This window comes from Dermacentor andersoni, chromosome 4 (genome assembly GCF_023375885.2).
Source record: "Dermacentor andersoni chromosome 4, qqDerAnde1_hic_scaffold, whole genome shotgun sequence".
Taxonomy (NCBI): Eukaryota; Metazoa; Arthropoda; class Arachnida; order Ixodida; family Ixodidae; genus Dermacentor; species Dermacentor andersoni.
The window spans coordinates 8,446,422-8,463,864 of record NC_092817.1 but is presented as its reverse complement, the minus strand read 5'-3'; the positions used below and the strand labels follow the sequence as shown (position 1 = coordinate 8,463,864).

General features: G+C 47.9%; 1 protein-coding gene across 2 annotated transcripts in view; it reads left to right on the top strand.

The window, feature by feature from the left end:
- The first annotated feature begins 2,263 nt into the window (after positions 1-2,263).
- Positions 2,264-17,443, top strand: part of LOC126535940 (major facilitator superfamily domain-containing protein 6-like) — a 186,492-nt gene continuing 171,312 nt past the window's right edge. For both annotated transcript variants that reach the window (XM_050182800.3, XM_055073361.2), the window contains exon 1: positions 2,264-3,577. The gene's annotated coding sequence lies outside the window, so the exon portion shown is untranslated. The remainder of the gene's footprint in view (positions 3,578-17,443) is intronic.

The following is a 17,443-nucleotide window of genomic DNA, read 5'->3' as shown; positions in this document are numbered from 1 at the left end:
CGTGAGGACACAGTTCCTTCTCTAACGGAGTGCATCTATTTCACGGAAGGCCTTCGTGGGAAAACATTCAAGGCATTTATACTAAACTGCAATTTCCATAACACAAGCGACTTTGAAGGACAACCGACTACCATCGAATACTTAGAGCGCATGGTATACAGTCTACTGACTAGATAAAGATGCGCAGGGGGGTCCCGCAAAGCAAGAGTACCCCGGCGTGAACGCTCAGTGTGCCTACGTGGATGTGTGGAGGCACAGAAGGGACGCTGACCAGTGTCCGCGCTTACGGGCGCATTGCGCGCGTGGCCACGCGATGCCGAAGTCTACTTTCCTCGCCACACAAAGTCGACGAAAGCGACCATTCGCCATATGCTGCAGACACAAAATCTCAGCGTCTCTTGTGAAGTTCATAAGCAGGAAGCAGTATTTCTGCATTATTACATTTTAATGAGAATGCGACGGAAGCGAAGGGCGGTGCCAAATGCACTGCTCTCGAGAAGTCTCAACCGTAGGACTTCTCGTATAAATAAATAAATAAATAAATAAATAAATAAATAAATAAATAAATAATGTTTGGCCGTCTGGGCATCCAGCGTAAGTGAAACGAACAAACTAATAATTTCGACTTGAATTTATAAGCCAGAGACTTACGAAGATATGTCAGAGTGTGTTAATTCTCTGAAAATTTGACACAGTAAATTTCATTTATGAAGTTTGTTGGGGATTTCTTGTTCTAGAGGAGGAAAACAGGTTATCGTATAAATTCCGTCACTGCTATTTCCTATACGGCATTTTCACTGCAGCGTAACGTACAGCGGGAGGGACCGTAAGCGCTTGTGACCTAATGCGCTGCAGCCAGTTGGTCTATGCGAATGCATACCATAGTCGTCTTTTACATCCAAACGAATTAAATCCAGTCTTTTTCAGCACGCGGCACTATTTAACACCAGTCGCCGGTCGGAGGCTTTTCTGTCGGTGGCATTTCGAGGCGACGTCGTGCCGGTGTCCTTGTGTGTAGGCACACAACAAGAAACAAGTGTTCTTGTAGTGCACTAAGTTTCAAAAGGAAGCGAGGCCTCCTAGGTGGGTGAAATCATCGGTGCATCATATGCGCATGATTTTGAGTGCTGTTCAATATTAATCCTCGTAATAATTAATAGACGTTTCAAAACATCCGGGGCTGAAGCCACCAATGTTCTCGTTAATTTTGTAAGTGCTCCTTGCTGATGCTGCAGCCGCCTTCGCTAAATATTGTTAAGAACGGCCCAGCTGAGGTGCAAGTTTTGCCAGCCAGTTGCGACAGCGGCGTCAACTTTCCCGGAACGCCACCGCAAACCTCTAGCCACGGCGTCACTAAGTCGACTGTGTGTGGAGAACAATACACGCGTCCTCGACTCTCCGTCGCTGGAGCCAAGATGAGTGCGACGAAGCAGGCTTTGTGCCTGAACCCGCCACCGCCAACCTGGTCTGCTGTGAACGAGGGAGTCACCGAGGGAACGTAGTTCGAGGCTCCTTCCCACGCGCCGTTCAAAACGCAAGACAATGGGCACCTGGCGGCGCGCTGCGGGGGTCAGCTCGGGGAATAAAAGGCGCCTTTCCTGGAGTAAGCCCCGAGTTCCTCGAAGTCCGTCTGACGCCGGCTCCGGACCGTGAACCTGCGCGGAAGTGTGTGTGTAAGCTGTCTCGCAGAGAGGCGGCTTGTTTACGATGTCTGGACGAACTCTTCCCTCACCTTGGGATCGAGGGAGGACCGAGTGTTTATAAACCGTTTGTGCGGCAGCTCAGTGAACTTTTCTCAAGCAGTCCTGCTAGACTGATGAACTGCAACATCCTGATATAGATACTGTAAATAAACTCATATTCCTCGTTCTCGATGAGAAGCAGTCCTTCCCTACAACAACGTCCTCAGCGTGGATAAGTTGGACGACGGCATGGGCCAGCTACCTTCTAATTCATGCCCGACTCCAATCTTGACAACTGATTACGAGCGATGGGATTGAGCCCCCAATCCTAACAATATTATGTCGAAAATGTCGACTGGCTGCCTGCTCCTACGGATAGCTCTAGCGTAACAGCTTTTTCTTTAATGCGCAACTGTCGGTGGTCTGCTCCGGCAGAGACAGGACGCATGTCGAGTGATCTGCTGAACAACAATGCGGTTTGAATCGTGGATCCGGGACCTCAAAGAGGTGCGATGTAATAGTAATTTCTCTCGCATTTACCGCTAATTCATCACTGAATTTCGGTGTGTGTGTGTGTGTGTGTGCGTGCGTGCGTGCGTGCGTGCGTGCGTGCGTGTTTGCGGGCCCAGAAATTTGTAGCACCGTTGAAGGTACAATAATATCCAGGGTCTTGTAAAATTATTTTGATGCCACAATACAGAATGCGGATTTTGGCGCGTACCGCGAAAAATCGACAAATGTTTACAATGAGCTGCATGCACTGGTTGGATCATTTATCTGAACTGGTTGTGTGAAGTGCGAAATAATCAATATGGAGAAAAATTAGGAAGGTATAGGTTCGGACTCGGGTATAGATGACGCGTCCCTCTGTTAAATATTTTCTTTTTACTATTTTTTTTCTTATTTTTTGCGGCCTTATGGCGCAGTTTCTTGCTTTTCGCTTCGACTCAATTATTCAGCAACGTTCACGGCCGCAGACAAAGATAAGCAGTCGCGCAGCGCTCCGTCTTCCTACCAACGCACGTTTTAATATGCTAAGTGGCCTTGCGGGCAGTGTGAAAATAAGAACGTAATGATCAAAGAGGACGAGGCAATCCTCACTCCGCCAGCAAGAGGGTCTGTGCGTGGACATACTTTTCCTTTCTTTTTTCTTTCCTTGACGTCCGCGAAGTAGCGTGTCCGGCGTGCTGAAACAGACACCGCAAGAACTGGCACGCGCGCATCCATCGTAGGGTCACGTTTAATGCAAAAACAGAGGAATAACAAACAAGCGAACAACAAGAGCAGGTGCGCCGCGCCTTTCGATTTCTCTTTTTTTCTTCGTACGCCAGCCGTCACGGAGGACGGCTGGCCGCAAACGCGGGTGTTTGTATGTGTTGGGGGTTTTCGGCGGTAAAAGTTACTTTATTGCTCCCTGAAAGCTTTTGTGTGATCAGCAATCGACGAAGCTGGTAGACTTCTCCCGTTCATTACTTTCAACACACTTCTCCATTCTTGAAACTAGCTGTGCTAGCTGTTTTCTAACAGAAAAGTTAGAAAGCAGGCAGTTTCGGTTCCGTTTCTGGTCGCTTCGCCTTTTCGTCCGCTCCCGTTTTTGAAAAGCAGACGACCGGAGCGACGCGGCGAGAGAGCAGACGATGCAACAACTACCATTCGCCGTTCGGGGAAGTGAGGGTTGCGGCGGCGCTATGAAGTGGACAACCGTGGCGCGGCTACCATTTCGTGTGTCCTGGTGATTCGTGACCAAAACCACGCTTCACGTGCCTGTCTTACCGTCGCCACTTTATCGAAGCATCACCCGGATACAGCGCCGAGTACTTGGAAGAACACGAGGCAGGTGTTGTGGTGGTCCGCGCAAGCGTCGGTCGCCCTGCGGAGACAGGCCGCTCCAACAGGTAACGTGATGGTCACCCATCTGCACGCTCGGCGGCTCGGACGCCTTGTGTTCGGAGCGTTCGCCGCCTGCGTTTGTGTATGTACCACGAAGTGACCGTCGAACGCAGCGGCTCTGTGTGAGGGACTGTCGAAGCAAGTAAACATCGCGCGCGATAGACGCCGGCCACCGTTCGCGGAGCCTATACGAGGAATAGCGATGTGGGCGTGTTGGTTTAAGTTCTTCCTCCTCTTGCTATTCCTTCGTCCTTTTTACTTTTCGCGTTGCAGAAATTACACGGCACGGTGTCTTGGCGTAAGCTCGCAAGTTATTCTTTATATGGCTCACGATGTTATAAGTTCTCGTGGCAAATCAAATGTTCCATATCGTGTAACGCGGCGTTGTGCTTCTTTCTTCATTTCTTTCCCGTTTAATTCTTCATGTGGTTCGCGTTGCGTGAACTTCTCTGTGGCCGCTCATCGCGCCGTGAATTATTACACGGCATAATTTCTCGCGAGGGCCTAATGTTCACCATCTTTGCGAATGACATACAATTCAGCAAAGATTAATCTCAACTCTCGAGCAATTACGACTTTTAGTAGACCGCGCCACCCTTCTACTTAGTAGCGCACCTCCGTAAGCGTAAAAAAGAAAGAAGCCTCGTGCGCTTCGCGAAAAGCGTGGTTTCACTTGGATTCATCAAGCGTAGACGTTTTCGTATCAGCGCCATGTGTGGCCTGGAGGTGTTCCATTTGGCAAGCAGGTCCTGCGGATGCCCGCAAGGGAACCCGACTGTAGCGCAAATCTATTAAGGCCTTTTTTTACACGGCAAAATTAAAGTTAATACTCATCGCCATTCTTTAGTGTAGCCTTAGAGCATGGTGTAAGCACATTTCCACCGTCCCTTAATTATAGTCTGCGGATTGCGACATAAGGGGAGCACTTTTTTTTTTACAAATGGTGATGTTCAATGGTCAATGGAGCTTGGAAGTATTAACAGCCATTGATTAAACAAGCTCTTCGTAAAAACAAAATGCAAGCTCAGTACATAGATATAAATGCTACCTAATTACAACATAATGAATGGACAAAGAAAAGCAATTATGACGTTTGTTGTAGGAGTTTGAACGTAGACGTCTGGGAATTTGTTCGCGGCGCCAGAATTTGGTCATGTGGTGGGTTTATCCTCTATTGCTCCCTTTGACAGTAATGAGTTACATCTCGCAAATATATCAACTGGCTGTGCGTTTCACAGTTACACTGCACTTAAACAGGCCACTGTGACTCCGTACTTGAAGTATTTTTCAGTCTTGAGCATAGAACCTGCTTTGCGGTTGCAGTAGAGCGCAGTGAAAGCACTCACAGGACGGTTACGAGTGTGTGCCGTGTACATACTCGTGTAATTGCCGCACCCAGAACTTTGTAAAAAGAGTCCCCCCCCTCCCTCCCCCCCAAAAAATACTAAAACAATTACCCGTGTATAAGCCGTAACCTTGATTTTTGAGAAGGTTGGCAGTGTTATCTGTTGTGTGGTGCGAGAATTCGGAAGCCTTTTTTTTTTTTTAATCCGTGGTAAAACAAGGCAGCCGTGCCGATTTTCGGCGTCCCCAGATGGCAACAGCACAGCTTCCGAGATTTAGCGGCCGCCTCCGAGACGCTGCCGTCGATGGTTTGTGAGGCGTCGCCATTAACTCGTCCGAACGGCCTGTTCGGACCCAGGTTTTCTGAGCACCCTCAGACCTGTGACGCAGTAGAGGGTGCTGAGAATACCTGGGTCCGAACAGGCCGCCATTCGAATCTGAACCTGGCAACGTTTAACGCTAGAACGTTGTCTAGTGAGGCGAGTCTAGCAGTGCTATTGGAGGAATGAGCGGGCAGTAAATGGGATATAATAGGGCTCAGTGAGGTCCGGAGGACAAAAGAAGCATATACAGTGCTACCGGGGCTTAGCGTAGAGACGAGAACTAGGAGTCGGATTCCTGATAAATAAGTATATAGCTGGTAACATACAGGAATTCTATAGCATTACAGAGACGGTGGCAGGTCTTGTTGTGAAACTTTTAAGAGGTACAAATTGAAGCTCGCACAGGTCTACGCCCCTACATCCAGTCATGATGACCAGGAAGTCGAAAGCTTCTATGAAGACATGGAATCGGCGATAGGTAAAGTCAAAACAAAATACACTATACTAATGGGAGACTTCAATGCCAAGGTAGGCAAGAAGCAGGCTGGAGACAAGTCAGGATATGGCATAGGCTCTAGGAATAGCAGGGGAGAGTTATTAGTAGAATTTTCAAAACAAAATAATGTGCGGATAATTAATACCTTCATCCGCAAGCGGGATAGCCAAAAGTGGACGTGGAAGAGCCCGAATGGCGAGACTAGAAATGAAATAGACCTTATACTCTGCGCTAACCCTGGCATCATACAAGATGTGGACGTGCTCGGCAAGGTGCGCTACAGTGACCATAGGATGGTAAGAACTCGAATTAGCCTAGACTTGAGGAGGGAACGGAAGAAACTGGTACATAAGAAGCCGATCAATGAGTTAGCGGTAAGAGGGAAAATAGAGGAATTCCGGATCAAGCTACAGAACCGGTATTCGGCTTTAACTCAGGAAGAGGACCTTAGTGTTGAAGCAATGAACGACAATCTTATGGGCATCTTTAAGGAGTGTGCAATAGAAGACGGTGGTAACTCCGTTAGACAGGATAGCAGTAAGCTATCGCAGGAGACGAAAGATCTGATCAAGAAACACCAATGTATGAAAGCCTCTAACCCTACAGCTAGAATAGAACTGGAAGAACTTTCAAAGTTAATCAACAAGCGCAAGACAGCTGACATAAGGAAGTATAATATGGATAGAATTGAACATGCTCTCAGGAACGGAGGAAGCCTAAAAGCAGTGAAGAAACTAGGAATGGGCAAGAATCAGATGTATGCTCTAAGAGACAAAGCCAGCAATATCATTACTAATATGGATGAGATAGTTCGAGTGGCTGAGGAGTTCTATAGAGATCTATACAGTACCAGTGGCACCCACGACGATAATGGAAGATAGAATAGTCTAGAGGAATTTGAAATCCCACAAGTAACGCCGGAAGAAGTAAAGAAAGCCTTGGGAGCTATGCAGTTGGGTAAGGCAGCTGGGGAGGATCAGGTAACAGCAGATTTGTTGAAGGATGGTGGGCAGATTGTTCTAGAGAAACTGGCCACCCTGTATACTCAGTGCCTCATGACCTCGAGCGTACCGGAACCTTGGAAGAACGCTAACATAATCCTAATCCATAAGAAAGGGGACACCAAAGACTTGAAAAATTATAGACCGATCAGCTTACTGTCCGTTGCCTACAAAGTATTTACTAAAGTTATCGTAAATAGAATCAGGAACAACTTAGACTTCTGTCATCCAAAGGATCAGGCAGGATTCCATAAAGGCTACTCAACAATAGACCACATTCACACTATCAATCAGGTGATAGAAAAATGTGCAGAATATAACCAACCTTTATATATAGCTTTCATTAATTACGAGAAAGCGTTTGATTCAGTCGAAACCTCAGCAGTCATGGAGGCATTGCGGAATCAGGGTGTAGACGAGCCGTATGTAAAAATACTGAAAGATATCTATAGCGGCTCCACAGTCACCGTAGTCCTCCATAAAGAAAGCAACAAAATCCCAATAAAGAAAAGCGTTAGGCAGAGAGATACGATCTCTCCAATGCTATTGACAGCGTGTTTACAGGAGGTATTCAGGGACCTGGATTAGGAAGAATTGCGGATAAGAGTTAATGGAGAATACCTTAGTAACTTGCGATTCGCTGATGATATTGCCTTGCTTAGTAACTCAGGGGACCAATTGCAATGCATGCTCACTGGCCTGGAGAGGCAAAGCAGAAGGGTGGGTCTGAAAATTAATCTGCAGGAAACTAAAGTAATGTTTAACAGTCTCTGAAGAGAACAGCAGTTTACGATAGGTAGGGAGGCACTGGAAGTGGTAAGAGAATACATCTACTTAGGGCAGGTAGTGACCGCGGATCCGGATCATGAGACTGAAATAACCAGAAGAATAAGAATGGGCTGGAATGCGTTTGGCAGGCATTCTCAGATCATGAACAGCAGGTTGCCATTATCCCTCAAGAGAAAAGTGTATAACAGCTGTGTCCTACCAGTACTCACGTACGGGGCTGAAACCTGGAGGCTTACGAAAAGGGTTCTACTTAAATTGAGGACGACGCAACGAGCTATGGAAAGAAGAATGATGGGTGTAACGTTAAGGAAAATAGCAGATTGGGTGAGGGAACAAACGCGAGTTAATGACATCGTAGTTGAAATCAAGAAAAAGAAATGGACATGGGCAGGACATGTAATGAAGAGGAAAGATAACCGATAGTCATTAAGGGTTACGGACTGGATTCCAAGGGAAGGGAAGCGTAGCAGGGGGCGGCAGAAAGTTAGGTGGGCGGTTGAGATTAAGAAGTTTGCAGGGAAAACATGGCCACAATTAGTACATGACCGGGGTATGCAGTTGGAGAAGTATGGGAGAGGCCTTTTCCCTGCAGTGGGCATAACCAGGCTGGTGATGATGATGACCATTAACTCCAGCCGGCAGGTGACACGTTACGGTAAATAGCCAAGAATAGCCTGAGCAAGTACGAGTGAATACTGTATTTCAATAAAGGCAAGTACCACCGAAAATATTTACCGAGAAAAAAAGTGTTGGGTCTTTTTCTCTGTGTAATGGCCGCACCCCCGATTCTCAACCCAAATCTCGGGGAAAAAAAAAAAAAGACAACCTGCAGCCTTACACGAGTATATACGGTAATTGTTTAAGCGTTAGCGGTGATGCTGACCAGGCGTTTTCGTAACCCGATCTCGAGCTTGTCCAATCGCTTGGAGGTTTCAAGGTACTGATGCCTCGATGACATTTCAGTGTAAATGATGTTTTATAGCGTTCTCATTTAGTAGTTTAGTATTTTCTAAGCACTTGACTTGGAACGAACATGTTGATTATATCAGATCAGAAATATCTTCAGCAGTCTATGTTATGTGACGCCTGCGCGCTGTTCTTCCTGTTAAAGTTAGGCTACTGGTTTGTTACTCTAGTTTTCCGTCTCTTACAATATTGCAGTACCGTATGAGGTACTACCGCTATCACTAATTTGCCCAAGTTACACCTTAAAAAAATGGAGCTGTGAGATGCATTGCTTGTGTGTCTTACGGTTTCCCAACACGTGACCGCTTTTTAAAATATGAAAGCTTATCAGTCTAGGCTTTATACAATTACAGACTTTTAATGAGTTTCAAATCTTCACGAAGTGATGAAAATTGTATTGGTCATCTTGCAGAACTTGCAAAAAACACCCATATTCCGCCGACAAGACAAAAAGAAATGTGGTTAGTTCCGGCAGCTACAGCATATTACACTGAACAATCTGTTTCTTACCTAGTGTTTTCTATTCTCTTGTCCCCGAGCGTTTGTTTGTGTGAAAGAATATATTCTTTTGTTGGTCTGCTGCACTGCCAATTTAAAAGGGGGCAGAGCCTCTCTGAAGCTTGCGAGCTTTTAGTCCTGTCTCCTTCTATAATTCAGAGAAAATAAAAGACTGATTGATTGATTGACAGTAGTAGTGAAACCTTATTGGTGACTCCAACTAAATGCTCGCCACCTAGCGGCCGCGCCAGCCCATCCATGTTCGAGCTCGAAGCGAAACGGGGTTTGCAGATACTTTTGTTTGCAGGCACAGTAGCAGGAATGATAACCACCTCCGAAAGTCTGAAGGTGATCGTCACACATGTTATGCCGCGATGCGACATATCGTTTTCATAGCATGCTTTAATTTAGCGGTGCAAGCAGAAGATGCTGTTTCCTCATTCAACGCGTTTAGTTGTCAGTTTATTTGCTCGCAAGAAATTTAGAAGCAACAGCAAACAGTGCTCGTTCCAGCTTTGGAGTGCACACCGCCGCTATAGTTTGTTTTCCAGTGCACGTGCCTAAATTCCACTACAACTGTTCATAACGGCTCTGTTTGCGTAGCGCACGAAATTAAGAAAGGGGCGACTGAGACGAGCAAAGAGCACTAACTTCCAAGTGATCTTTATTTGCGGACGAGCATAATATATATGCGCGGCAAGCAGGAAAACACACAGAAAAAGGGGGACACGCAGAGCCAGCATTAGCGAACCCTGCCGCTATATGTACTGGTTCGTCTCCAAGTTATACATTTACACTAGTAAAAGTTACTTTGCCCAAAAGAAAACCTTCGATAAATTTTGGAACCTGTTGGAAGAAACTCAACTTGTCCGATTGGTTGTCATTCAGTTCTCGCGTTTCACTAGGGTTTGATAATTGCGTGCACGTGGGCGGCGGGTGTTTGCGGCATTCGCGAGCCCTACCGCGAACACTGCAAGCATAGACGAGCATCGGGCGCAGACGACGTTATCACGTGTGTGGGCCAACTACAAAAGGTGCGGCGCACAAACGAAATTCTCACTCGTTTTTTTTTTTTATCCCAAGCACACTGACCAGGTATACCGTTACAGTTTTTAGCCTCAGTGCAGAATATCCGTATTTAACTCCTTAAAAGCAAGACAGACGTTACTGCTTATATATTGTGAGGTGAGATGCTATATGTGACATACTACGACACGAGTCGCAGTACGGAGTGCCTAGAAAACAACTCGAGCATCGCACCTGTATACGAGTGGAGCAACGCCGCGAACAAGTGCTTAAGCACCTTTCGGGGGCCCGCTATATATACGCGCACGCACCTCCCTGTTTAAACCTCCGGCTCGCTTGAAAGGCTCTACGTCCTTAAAAAAAAAAGTGATGCGGCTCGCTGGGCGAGGTGAGACGTTGGCAAGCACAGCACGACGATTTTGCGCGGCTTAGTGGCCGAAGCCCTCGAGAACGGTCAAGGTGAGCGGCAGCAAAGAACCTCGATTCGACGCTATACAAACGAGAAACGCGTGAGCGCAGCACGAAGAGCCGCCGTGAACCTGGATGTCGTGGGCATCTCTGTTTATTTAGTCACGGTGTTGCCAGCACGAGTAACGGATTCTTTGTTGGCCAATGGATACAAGATTCTCTGCGTGGTCCAATCTCTCCGGTAGGGCCCCACTGGCTTCCGCGGCTCTCCGGGCCTGCTTAAACTACTACGTTTATCTCCGACGCTCGAGTACTTGCCGGCTTTCTAAGCATACACTAGCGCAGCCGAAGGCGGCATGACGACAATAGATGACGATTGTAAAGCGATGACGATGGAATAACGACGACATCGTGATGACGTCACGAGGGATGACAAGTGCACGACGGCGAGAATTGGGTGACGAAGCTGGAATGACGACGATGAGACGACCTCGACGGCACCACGACAATGGTATGGCAACGAATAAATAACGGGAACTGCGTGATGATGACGCAATCACGATGATGGCATGACAATGGCGTCATAATCACGACGGAATGACGACAGCATAATTACGATAGAATGACGAAAAAGGAATGACGGAACGATAACGGCGGTACGACAACGATGGCGTGACGACAATATGATGACGATGGTGTGACGCTGACGGCATTACGAGAACCGGATGACGACGATGGAAAAACCGCGAAGGCATTACGACGACTGTACGACTTTAGATGGCGTGGCGAGAATGGTACGATGAAGCTGGAACGACGACATCAGGACGACGGTATGACAACGAATGCGTGAAGAATGCATGACGACGGCGCAACGGCGATGATGGCACTCCATCGCCAACATGCCGTCATCGCCATACCATCGTCATTATTGTGTCCTTGCGAGACATTCGTGGTCATGCCATCGTGGTCGTCCCAAAGTCGGCGTTCCAGAATCTTCGTCGTCTTGTGGTCATGCAGTCATCGTAATTTCAGCGTCGTCGTTCACGTGGTCCGAATGCTCGAGTTGATCGAAGCGTTTCCCGGGGTGAATGGTGAAAACATCAAGGCTGCCAGATTCGAGACCTTCGCTATGAATAAACGGGAGAAGAAGGGAAGCCGAGAGGCTCAATTTTTGTTAAAGGGCCCCTGAAACGGTTCGGACAAATTTTGTATACACGTAGGGTACAGCTTAATTTGAACATTCGCGCCACAATTTAAGTGAAGCGTTACGTATCAATGGAGCTACAAACGATTACAAGTTACCAGTGGCGTAGCAACAGGGGGGGCCGGGGGGCCGTGGGCCCCGGGTGCAAGGGGCCAGAGGGGGGGGGGGGGTGTCATATCCGTCTGAAGACACCCCTCTTACCGCTGGCTACACCCGGGGAGGGGGGGACAGAAGACCTATGGGCCCCGGGTACCAGACGACCTAGCTACGCCACTGCAAGTTACCCTCCTCCCTAGCCATGTTTTTCCTTCTCAACTCGTTCGCCAAGCGATCGGGGCTAAGCTCCGCCTTCACTGCTTCTGCGTCACGATGCGATTTCACATCGTCCACTTCCGGTTGTTTTGGAGCCCGCCCTCGCCCGGGCGAAACCTCTCCGCTAGCCGCTTGGCCGTCGACCGCAAGCGAGAGCTATCAAAGCAGCGTGCGCTGTGAGCATTCTGTCGCAGCGCCGAACGTGTCTGGTATTCCGGTAACCACACACTAGCTGACGTTTCGATGGAACGGTGGAGGCATAAACTCAAGCTGATGAAGGAACATTAGCGTAGACGTATGTGAGCTGCCTGATCGGTCTCCACGGTCCAGCCAACCGTGGCGCAGAGCTTAACCAGCCAAAGAAAGAGCTAATATTGCTCTAACCGAGTGTAAAACATGTTAAACATTTACAAAAACGTGTTAACGATTACACTCCGGCGAAAAATTTACACCAGCAGCAAAGAAGAATACATTTTGTTACTGCTACTGTGTGTGGTTGAGCTCTATGCCACCAGGCGGCTGCACCTTGCAGACCATTCACATTTGCGCTTCTGTTCATCCCCTGAAACTACACGCAAGGGGACACGGCCAGGCCCTGTCCCCTTGCGCTTGCGTTTACCCTAATACCGGACTCGCGAAACGCTATTGCGTTAGTAATCTTCCGCTGTAAAGTGACGGCCGCAATCGCGCAAATCCCAGCGCCGATCGGATAAAGGCAGTCCGATGCGCGGTCGTCTACTGGCTTGCAGAGGGACACGATGTTGCACCTTAACATATTGCCAGTCGCTACGTTTTCAGTCTACAACGCAACAAAGTCGAATCATAGCGCTCGCGAAAAGACAGACCGACACTGACGGCGGAGCTCTCGTCAAAGACGGAGCACGTTGTAACACAAGCAGACGACACTTGCTGTGTGCCGGAAGTGCTTAAGCGTACTGAAAAATTGTTCTTGTGCATTCTCTTTATGTTACTTTCTTTTTATAAAACAAATGAACTAACATAACAACAATTACGAACATCATTTGTTTACCATAAAGTTGGAAAAATTATCGATCACGCGCCCTGGTCAGCCAATCGAATAGCTCGCCCCACTGACGTCATATGGGTGATTTCCGTCATATGGGTATAGGGCGGCGTAAAATTCCGCCGAGCAGTGTGCTGCGATCGGCAGCGATGTGCATTTTTAAAACCTTATAATAAATTACACGCTTTACGTGGAGCATTTAGATGTGTCAATTAATGATCAGAAGGACCTACTCTAACGACTCAGTACGTTTGTAGAAAGTCGTCAGAATTGTTTCAGGGTCCCTTTAAAAGCACCCTGAAACGATTTTGTCAATTTTCTACAAACGTACTGAGTCGTTAGAGTAGGTCCTTCTGATCATTAATTGACGCATCTAAGTGCTCTGCGTAAAGGGACCCTGAAACGATTTTGACGATATTCTACAAACGTACTGAGTCGTTAGAGTAGGTCCTTCTGATCATTAATTGACACATCTAAATGCTCCGCGGAAAGCGTGTAATTTATTCTAAGGTTTTAAAAATGCACATCACTGCCGATCGCAGCACACTGCGCGACGGAATTATAAGCCGCCCCTACCCATATGACTCCAATCACCCATATGACGTCAGTGGGGCGAGCTATCCGATTGGCTAACTAGGGCGCGTGATCGATAATTTTACCAACATTATGGTAAACAAATAATGTTCGTAATAGTTGGAATGTTAGTTAATTTGTTTTTATAAAAAGAAAGTTGCATAAAGGGAATGCACAAGAAATTTTTTTTCACTGCACTTAAGCCCTTTCGGCACACAGCAAGTGTCGTCTGCTTGTGTTACAACGTGCTCCGTCTTTGACGAGAGCTCCGCCGTCAGTGTCGGTCTGTTTTTTCGCGAGCGCTATGATTCGACTTTGTTGCGTTGTGGACTGCAAACGTAGCGACTGGCAATATGTCAAGCTGCGACATCGTGTCCCTCTGCAAGCCAGTACAGGAGCGGACTGGCTGCAGCGCATCGGACTGCCGCTATCCGATCGGCGCCAGAATTTGCGCGACTGCGGCCGTCACTTTACGCCGGAAGATTACTAGACAGCTTTAGTTACACGTACGCAGCGACTTCACGTACGCAAACGTGAAAGCTGTATACGTACCACACGCGCACTGCACCTGAAACGCTTTTAGCTACACGTACGCGACGCACGCTAAAAGCGACCATGTATCGCCGTCTATCGCCAGGTATAAACACTGCCGTAGCAATTGACATCCAAGACAAAGCAAAGCCAAGCCAGTCGGGTTGGATTGACGCGCAAAACGCGCAAGAGTGTGTTCTTGTGTCGATCGGAGCTTCGCGCAGTGCCTAGAAGTGCTATACCGCATGTTGTCCTCGAAGGGGTTGCACTCCCTTACGTCTCGCAACAAATCCAAGTCGTTTTTAAAAACGAAGGCGTGGAGCTACCTTGTCGGCGTGTTTGGCTGCCATCTTGCAATGATGTTCTCGCTTGTTCGAGATCTCGCGAGACCGCCGCGCGAACTTTTGAGTCTTACGTGCGTCCGTGAGACTCACGCAAACCCTTTGCGTTCTGTGCAGGCGCACTGCTTACACGTGAGAGCTCTACGTACGTGAAACTAAAGCTGTCTACTAACGCAATAGCGTTTCGCGAGTCCGGTAGTGGGGTAAACGCAAGCGCAAGGGGACAGGGCCTGGCCGTGTCCCCTTGCGTGTCGTTTCATGGGATTAACAGAAGCGCAAATGTGAATGGTCTGCACGGTGCAGCCACCTGGTGGCATAGAGCTCAACCACACACAGTAGCAGTAGCAAAATGTATTCTTTGCTGCTGGTGTAAATTTTTCGCAGGAGTGTAATTGTTAACACGTTGTTTTTGGTAATGTTTAAAATGTTTTACTCTTGGTAAGAGCAATATTAGCTCTCTTTCTTTGGCTTGTTAACCTCTGCGCCAACGGGTGGCTGGACCATGGAGACTGGTCAGGCAGCTCACGTACGTCTACGCTAAAGTTCCTTCATCAGCTTGAGTTTATGCCTCCAACCGGAAGTGGACCATGTGACGTCGCATCGTGACGCAGAACCAGTGAAGGCGGAGCTTAGCCCCGATCCCTCGGCGAACGAGTTGAGGAGGAAAAGCATGGCTCGGGAGGAGGGTAACTTGTAATCGCTTGTAGCTCCATTAATACGTAACGCTTCACTTAAATTGTGGTGCGAACGTTCTACTTAAGCTGCACCCTACGCGTCTACAAAATTTGTCCGAACCGTTTCAGGGGCCCTTTAATCATGACCATAAAAGCCAACAGACAATGAAGCCAAGGAAAGCATCGGGGCATCTAACTGTGGTGGAAATTCAAGTGTTGAAAAATAATAGAGAAAAGGGAAATGAAAGTGGACGAAAAGATAACCTGTCGCCGGAGGGAGCCGAACCCGCAACCTCCACATTAAGCGTACGTAGTGGATGTTGTGGTTTTATAGATGAAGGAAGTAGCTGTTGATATCCGGAGTTTAATACATCGGTAAAAAGTGCAGGCGTACTTAGAAATACTGAAAAAAAAAAAATCACATTATATTCGACGTGTCAGCCGGGGCCTTGTGATAAAGGCCGGACCCCGGAGGAAAAGTCGACTTAAATGTTTTCTTGTGTTTATTTTTTTAGTTTTTACGTGCGCCTGCACTATCTCGACGTACTTGTATATATTATGCATTGCAACCACATCAAAATGCAGCCCCATATCGGACTCGGTGCACAACAGCAGAATTCCTCTTGCTTCGAGAAGGTTGTTGTTGCCAACATGATGCAAGACAGGGGAGTCGAAAACGACGCCCAGGAGGCTCATAAAGACAAGTGCAGGAAATGTAGCTTTTAATTCGTGCTAAAGCAGCAGCGGAAATAACACGCGAGCTTATGGCAGTTCGTAAGAAAATTTAAATGTTTTAGAGGAAGTTGAAGCGTAAGCAACGAAAATTACAAGATCGCAACTATTAAATTCTCAGCTTTAAGGAAAATTTTTCAACACTGTCTTAAATACAATATATGTGTAAGAATGTAAGTGAGAAAGACATTCGCATGAAGAGAGCAGCGTGGTTTAAGCGAGCCATTTTGGAATCGATGTCCCTGCTCGAGTTCCTTCATCGCGTATACAAGTGAACCGAGTGAGGCAAGCAAACAAGCCCCCTTTTTTGGGTGTGCACTGTTGCAGGTGAGTACAGAGCACACGTTCGTGCTGCCTCGTCGCCTCCGCAGTATTTATGACTCGCGCGCGATCAAATAGGGAGCATTATGGCTACGCCCGGAACACATAAGTCGTGTTGGAACGGAGCACGAAGCAAGATGCGCGTTTATCGCCCGGCACGGGGTGGCCAACCGGAAATATGCTCTGGTCTACCTCTCCGTCTTCCCTCATCTCAATCTCGCCTTCGCAGTCCACTCTAAGTCCAACGGCGAGCCTTGTAAAGTTCTGGCAGACGAGTGTATGCCTGCAAGGACGCAAGTGCGCTTTGCAGACGCCGCCATTTCCACCGCGCTATTCAGCGGGCCGGCAATTAACGGTGCTGGAAACGACGTACGTCAGGTTCAGCATCAGAGGCCAGGGTCCCTCGGTGTCGCTCCACGCAGGTGGAGGTCAATTGTCATCTTCGTCACCCCGACACACGTGGGAATTCAAGCCACTCGCACCGTCGAGGCAGAAAGCTTGAGCTGCAGGCCATACACGTTGGGATCTATATCTATGCGCGGCTGCTATGACGGCTCTCGCCGTCGCTCACTTAGTTCGCGCATCTTCACGGATTTGCTCAGCGCTGGGTCAGCCGAGCAAAGCAATTTGTGTTCTGTGAAGAGGTACATTATAGCAGAAACGAAGTGCAGAAGTGTATGGATTTAGGCTGGTTGGTTCATGACTCGTGTAGAAACAGCGCAAAATAACAGGGTGTGAGTAACGGATATGCTATAGACAACACCGGCGTGGTGTGTCTCTAATTCTCACGTCTTGTTGCGACGTTTCTATACGCAAGGTATACATTAGTGGCGTTTTCGTGAAACCGACGTATTTCCCTGCGCGTTACGGTATTACCGTGGCGCCGACTTGACACATCTGTCGAGGTTGCGACAAAGGGAACGAGGATGCAGCGTTTTTTTCTGCCCCTTGTTCGGGTAGTGTGCCGTCATGACTCAACTGTTCCACATCACATGCTGCCCTGTTTTCTCCATTCATCCACTAGATGCGCGGACACGTTCAAGACCACCAGCCACGACCGTGTGACTCGCCCTTGACGCATCGCCGCGTTTCACTTGATTTGTGTATTCTGACAGGACCAACAAAATACAATCCACACGTTTTCTCAGCTCCCACCGTAGTCTCCACTCGGACTGCAAGAAATTCTTATCCGCATAGCCCGGTCTACATCACGGCGGTATGTCATGAAGATGCGGTGGCGCTGTCGTCGGGAGTGACTCTCGCATGGTAGGCACTCTGCCGCTGAGTTTCCCGTGTACTGTTCTGTGT